This window comes from Eucalyptus grandis, chromosome 1 (assembly GCF_016545825.1).
Source record: "Eucalyptus grandis isolate ANBG69807.140 chromosome 1, ASM1654582v1, whole genome shotgun sequence".
NCBI classification, from domain to species: Eukaryota; Viridiplantae; Streptophyta; class Magnoliopsida; order Myrtales; family Myrtaceae; genus Eucalyptus; species Eucalyptus grandis.
This window is the reverse complement of record NC_052612.1, coordinates 19,727,969-19,735,858: the sequence shown is the minus strand read 5'-3', so window position 1 is coordinate 19,735,858 and position 7,890 is coordinate 19,727,969.

Here is a 7,890-nt window from a genome sequence, read left to right as displayed (position 1 = left end):
ACTGAAACTGCGCTCTTCTCCGAGGGTGAGCACTGCAGAATATAGTGCTAGTGAGAAGGGAAAAATCTGTTGGTTGCTAATTTGCTAATACTCCGATTTTTATTAACAATTTATCCTCAATTCGCTTCATCAAGTATAAGAGCCTTCCGATATTTCCATGAAGAAGAATTTTCACAGCCCGGGTTGGAAACAGCAGATCTAATATTTAAATCAAAACATTTTCCATTCACAACCATCATATATGATTGGACTCTTACTCATGCACGTGAACTGAACGATTTACGCGTATTTGTGAGGATTAAAAATCAAATCGAAAGTTTGGATATCCTATGATACTAAGAAGGGAAAATGTTTTACTTGGATGGTAATCAATTTTCCAACCTTTCAATAGTCACAAGGAAAACTACTGTTCAATTACAAAGACATAGAAATTAGGGACGATGATGATACAAATGATCTCTAAACTTTAGCCCAATGTGAAATGTAATTTATGAATTTTTAATTTGTTCAACGTAGTTCGTGAACTTTAACTCAATCTTCAATATGGTCCATTAACTTTTAATTTGTTTAATGCAATCCTTTGAACTTTTGATATATGTTCAATTAAGTCATTGAACTATATAAAAATATTCAATGTTGTCTCCAATCTTGAATTAATAGAATGACGACATTGAACAATTTTATATAATTTAGGGACTATATTGAGCATGTACCAAAAGTCCAAAATCGCATTGATCAAATTAAAAATTTAGGGATCATATTATACACTGGGTTAAAGTTTAGGGACCACATTAAATAAATTAAAAATTCAGAGATCATATTGCACATTAAGTCAAAATTCAAAGATTATTTGTGTCATTATTTCTAGAAATTATTGCTTGTGTACATTTTCCTCTGCATCGGCAGTGTATACTCTATTTATCCATATTTTATTCGGCTTGTGCGCTACCTTAAATTGCCTGTAGATAGAACAGTAGCAAAAACCAATCAAAAAAAGGGGGGAAGAAACGAATTGAGGAACCAGGGGCCACTTATCGACATTTTCAGTGTTTGAGCAAATTCAAGGTCTTGAAAATAGAGTCAATTTCCAATTACGAGAAATCAAATCACCTGATTTGCCTGCTCTTTTTGTTGTGTTTTTAATCTGCTGCCAAAGATTAGACGTGCGGATGACGCCCTTATTATCTATGGTCTGCACCTTTATACAACATTTTGAAATTATCTCTACTTTATGCCCTCATCGCATATATAGTCTTGCTTATTATATTATAAGCTCCTCCACATCCATGTAAAAGCCCTAGTTACTGAGTGTAATACTGCTTATAACTAGGGCAGAAAGAACCTGGTAACCCAAAAGCTGAAACGACCTGATTCTTTTGGGCCTGGGATTTAGGGCCACGGCTTCAAGTATAATTTGAGGCTCGGACCGGAGTTCGGGCTCGGGTTTGGAAAGATCCTGGGATAATTGGAAATCAAGAGCTGCTCTAGGCAGATAATTTTGGGAAATTAGAGCACGACGGTACTGTTATTTTCTCCTGTGTGCACCACATATTCCCTTGGGAAAATCATAAATCCCACCCGGTGGCTTTGCTAGCCCACCGAGTGGGATTTCTCTTATTAGACATATAAATCAGCCAAAATAGCAATAAGGGCATAGAAAAAGAAACTTATTAACTTGTTTGTCTAGTTTCTTGAGAAATTCGTGAATACCACTTCGAGGGGATTTTTAAAGTTAGAAAAAAAATATCTACTAAAACAAATATAAGGGAATGGAAAAGACACTAATGAGAAAACATCATCAATATGCGATAATTATAATTCAATGTAAAAAGAACGATTCAAACAATTTTATTAGAAGACAAATAAATGTACGATTTCTAATAGCACACATCACCATCGTAAACAATTTTTCGCACTTGCAATAAAGAAAGTAAAATAACCCATGAAGCATTGCAATCCAAGTGCAATAAGTCATGACATTTCACCTGTACAAGTGACTTTGACTCTGAATAGTTTGTATTTAATTAATAGGATTTAAATGGGAGACATTTCGTTTGTGAGCTGAAAATTTCTCAATATCCCAAATACACTAACCATGGAAAGAGAGACTAATTTGTATTTAATTGAGTAAAGAAAGAATTTTTGTTGTTTTGTACGTTAATATATCATAAATTTTTAGGATTTTTTGCGCCTTCCTTGAATAGAATACTTTGCTAAATTTACTTCTCAATGGTCACCCTCCACATTTGTGGTAGAATTCACTGTCATCCTCTAGGAATGACGGTACCGTTAGCTTAGCAATGTCCAATAATTTTCTCAAAGGGTAGGCCTTCTTTCTTAGTCATCTTCGAGCTAAGCTTGGAATACCGTCATTTCATGACAGTCGACCCATTGAGGTCCACGAAAACAAGATCATCTCTAGGGTTAAAGGTCGATATGTCTCATAGATTAGGAGACAAGAAGCTGATGTTCACATGATACATTGCTTCTTTTGCAATTAGAGACGTGCCTGGAATATCACGAATCCGTTTCTCGGTATCAAACAGAGATCATGGAAGCCATCAAATACAGAATGCATGGAATGCTCGATAGTACGTATCCGACCGAGATTCTACGTACTGCAAGAATTAGCGAGGAAAACGGTTCAACTAACATGTCAAAGAATATGATGGCGAAAACTTTCCTAAGCATTTGCAACTGTCATTTAAATGTTTAGAACGACTACCTTGATCCCCAGCAAGCTACAATCTCGTTACACCTAGTGTTTGGTACGACATTGTTGGGAAAGTATACGAGTTCCCTTAACTAATGTATCAACCTCAAAGTTGCACAAAACAACAATGTTCACATCCTGTTTCCTAAACAATCCGACCGTCATCCTAGCTGGGACTTTAATAGCTAGTGAGAACGCCAAATTCGGCTTCGATTTCGTGCCCTTCATGCTTTCCTCGATTTCCTTCGATGATCCATCACTAGAATCATGAAGGATTAATTGAGATGTCGTCGTGTTCTTCTTACTTTGATAAAAGGTTGGAAATGTTCCGGCCGCAACTTCCTTTTGATCAAACAAAAGGGAACTTTTTCCCCCTTCCTTGAACAAGATCCCACTCCTCCCATTCGGGTTCTTAGCCCTTGTCCTTATATCAAACTCATGTTCAACGTTACCTTGGCTAGAGCGCGGCGTATTCTTGACGAGGAAATGATCGATGCAGAACACGGGGTCCTCGGTCTTAATGAAAATTGAGGAAATGCTCACGAGAACCCCAAGGACGATGAGGACGGCGATGAAGATCAATAGCAGACACAAGATGCAGCAGCAGCAGCAACATGACCTCTTGCTTTTGGCAATGGGAGTGCGGTAGCGCTTGACGATCATGGCATTTTCAGGCGGGGAATGCGGTAAACCTGGTCCTTGGGCACTTGAACGACGTAAGTGCCCCTAGGAAAGCCTTCACGCGGCTCATTGGGCCTCAATGGGTCGGGGTCGCGGTCTGGGTCGAGCACAGGCGGCTCATGGCTAATGGCTTCAGTGCTAGAAGAAGGGTGATCCCGCCCCTCCATGAGAAGATGGGGAGCGGCAGGCGAAAGGAGGGGGAGGTCACTATCTGAAATTGGGGGCTAAGGAGGTGCAAATGGCGGTGGCGGCGAGGGGGGCGGGGGCGGTGGAAGAATGGAAAATTTTAGAGATAGGAGAGAAATCAGGTGGGAGGGGTACCCTATTGGTTTTGATGAATGAGAGGTTTGAAGTGAAGAAGCCTATAATTGGAGGGTGTTTCAAGAGGCCAAAACGTATGAACAATAACTCAATCTCATGGTTCCTCCTACGTTAACGCATCAGTCAAAAGAGGAGGAAAGAATAATACAAAAATAGAAAAGCTGCATTTTCCATTAAGAAGGATAATTAGAAGATCTCCTAAACATGAATACTTTGCTGAAGTTCTTGGCAATTTTCCCAAAAAGTAGATTACTCTAATCTAATCTTTTGCTAATTTAGTTTTTCCGTGTTTTATGGTAAGATTATGGATAGTTGATTATAGCACTTTGCTAGCATAACAATATTTGGGGATAGCATGAGAATAACAATTTATTATGAGTCATAAATTCTTAAAGAAATGGGTCCCACAATAATTTATAATTATTTGTAATTTGATTTTTGTGGTCTAGAATAGATTGTTATTTTCACGGTACATTAAGACTATCACGCAATCATTTTCGTCGATTTTATGGATAATTTACGTCCATAAGACATACATCAATTGAAATAGATATCCGAGAGAAATGTCTAGCCTCATTGTAACGATTATCATGCTCATGCATGTGATCTTACAACATATACATAATTGTTTATCTTGCTTTTAGCATTTGACATTGAAATGGTCAAGACAAAATCCTATAATAAAAGTAATATAATTAATCAAATAATCTAAAAAAATGTAAATATAATAAGTGACACGTTATAAATTGAATAGCCAAAAAGACAAAAATAAAGTATCATTTTAATTTTGCATCATTTTAGAGTCTCGACATGTCACATCCCGACTCCTACAAGTATAGGGAAATGACATGACCATCCTCTACCCAACGAAGGCAGCCTTAAACATTACCAATATTAACCCGTATTCAAAATCAAAATAAGTATATCTCCATCTACATATCTAATAAAATAGTGATCTGAGCATAGGATTAGAATTCAAAATCCATAAAAATGAATATAAACATCTTCAACTCAGCAAAATCCAATAGCTATTATCGGATGTATACATCTACCCTAACTCATACCCAAAGCTCCAACTATTATAAGTTTGCCACAAATAGTGCCTTCCCTTCTACTTATCGCTAGTCAAAAGACCTGAAAAATATTTAAGATGAATGATATAAGAAACCACGACTTATTAAGCAATACAAGTATCTTCTAAGCATATTGAGCATCCACTATACATAGTAGAAGTGAGTTATTACTTCATAACTATATGTGTATAAATATACGTGTATGTATTGTTGACACCTCAATTTTAATTAGGTTAATTTTATTTTATTAAGTTTTTATTTTATTTCGGATAAATAAGATAATTAATAAACAAACAAAAAACGAAACAAAAACAAAAGCCCAGCCCTTTTCTTTTCCCTTTCTCTTCCCCCTCCGCGTGGCCCATATGGCCCATTTTCCTTCACCCTTGGCCCGGCCCATTTTCTCTCTTCTTCTTCCTCCTGTCTTCTTCTTCCTCAATCGCTTGCATCTAACGCGCGGTGGCCGGCAACGCGCACGAAGGACGACCTACGGCCGAGGAGTGTAGGGCGACGTCGGCCGGAGGGGATAAGATTGCAGGCGCCATTAATGCTGAGCGAGCTTCGCTGGAAAGTTCGATGGGACACCGGTTCAGCCGAGCGGAACCGGTGGGCAAGCCGGAGGCCGACGACCGAGCCCCTCCGTCGACCGGAGTTCCTTCGCCTATAAATAGGTGGCCGCAAGCATCGTTGGAGGGTGTGGCGAGCTCGGAGATCCTTCACTGAGAGATATCGGGAAGGGTTGAAGGGCGAGCGTAGGAGAGAGCTCGAGTCGCGAGCTCAGCCCACCTTCCACCGAGAGACTTCGGGAAGGCGGGCGGCGAGTGACTTCGAGAAGGTCGATCCGGCCGGTGGAGGCTCGGATCCGGCTCGAGTGAGGAGGAATCAAGGCCGAGGAGGGTCCGGCCGAGATCTACGCAATAGATCTAGTTTTTTTTTTTTGCTGTTGTTGCCGCCGGACGCCGTGCCGCAGCCGTTCGCCTCGCCTCCCGACGTCGTTGCTTCGACGGCTTGTTGTCATGCCCACCGTGAAGCCGTTGCCGTGATCGGTCCGCCGACGCCGCGCGGATCGAGAAACCGAGTTGCCTGTCACCGCCACCGTTTGCCACCACGTCACGGACAGTGCGGTGAACCGTCACCGCCGTCGATCGCGTTATCGCCGTCACATTCCCCCTCTCGGACCATGTCGCCACCAACCACACCAGCGCAACCGTGTTGTTGCTCGTCCTCGCCGTCCCCGTAGCCGGTTCGTCACCGTCGCCACCGTAATGCCTCGGTTTTCCTCCCTCGGCGCCGCGGATTTGCAAACCTTAGGGTTTGCGATTTTCCGGTCGCCGAATCGGAGCCGGGTCGGCGAGTCGGGTAGGGTTTCGCGAGGCCAAGGGAGGTTGGAAGCCGGGTCGTGGAGTCGGAGCCGGGTCGGCGAGTCGGGTAGGGTTTCCGTGATTTTGGCGGCGGAAATCCCCGGCGAATCGGGTAGGGTTTCGCCGAACCGGGTCAATGGGTCGGCCCGGTTCTTTTCAAAAACGGGCTTTTGGGCCACGGCGTCATTTTAAAAAAAAAAAAAGGGGGGCAAAAACCAAGTCGGGCCGCAACGCGGGCCCGTCCGCGTTTGGGTCGCCGGCCGGTCGAGACCCAACCCGTGATCCGACCCGGGTTGGTTTTATTTTGTTATTTTAATATAAATTAATATTCTAATAAATAATAAATAAATGGTCTATTTAAAAAAAAAAAATGTTTTAATTTCCAGAAAATCGAAAAATATTAAAAAATTGTTGAAAAATGTTTTATTTTCTAAAAAAATCGAGAAAAATCAAAAATAATTTATTTTCCAAAAATATTAAAAAATATTAAAAAATATTTTATTTTCCGAAAAATCAAAAAAATCAAAAATATTTCATATTTTCCAAAAAAATGCCAAAATCCAAAAAAGCCAAAAATTCATGAAAAAGCCAAAAAAATTCAGAAAAAGCCAAAAGACTTGTACTTTTCCAAAAATACCAAAAAATCCCTTTTATGTCCAAAAATGAGAAAAATACTCAAAAATGTTTTTCCTCCCAAAATGCATGGAAAATCCTCGAACATCCAAAAACCTCAGGGTTTAAACAAGATTAGGTACCGAAAGGGCATTAGTGATTAACTAGTGTAATCAAGTCCCCGATCCTAATTTCTCTGGTTGCGCAAGAGCGAGTATTTCTCTCGATACTTCGCTTGGGTTTCTAATCGACCCACCCCAAATCGATTAGTGGTGACTCCAATTTAAAAATTGATTTACAGGTTAAAAACTCAGACTATTAAAGTCGTGAATTGGTGGACTTGGGAGAGTCCGGGCATAATTAAATTCAGCCGAGCCATTAGCCTCCTTAGGCGCTCGTACCCGATTGCGGGCGCCGAAAAAAAAAAAAAAAAGAGGTCGCGACATGTATATATTAAAAGTACTCATTTCATAAATAAATAAATAAAATATATTAAAGCATACATCAATAGGTTAGTTCATTGATTAATCTAATGCTCAATATCAAACTATATCATTGCCTATGTCTCCGTGACAGGCTTACCAAGATTCTCAATTAGCTAGGTCTCAACTTATATTAGCTGATGGCTTGACTCTTGAGGATGTCCTAAAGACAATTTGTGTATTCCTAAATCATTAATGGGTTTAGAACATAGTGAGAGCATCAAACCACTAATTCATCTCCCAATAACTCACAAAGAAAATCTAGAATCCATCTCACAAATCAAGTTCATTAACCTAAACATAACACTTTTCACAATTTAATTCATCAACATAAAACATTTTATAAACCTCATTCATAAATCCGTAAAATTTGACAATTCTTTCCATAACATTTCACAAATCATTCTTAAGTAATCAGCTCAAGCTATAATGAAAGGATACTTTGCCATTTCAAATAATTAAGAGGGTCATAAATGCTCAACCCGGCTATATGCAATAAATATGACATTAGTACCACTTTTCTTTTCATAGATATATCAAACCATGTATTATGTCTTTCATATAGTATCTTATCCCTATTACTTTCAAGACATGATTTTACAAGTTGAAAGAAGAGATAAGAACCACTCACTTGAGATTGCAAAACC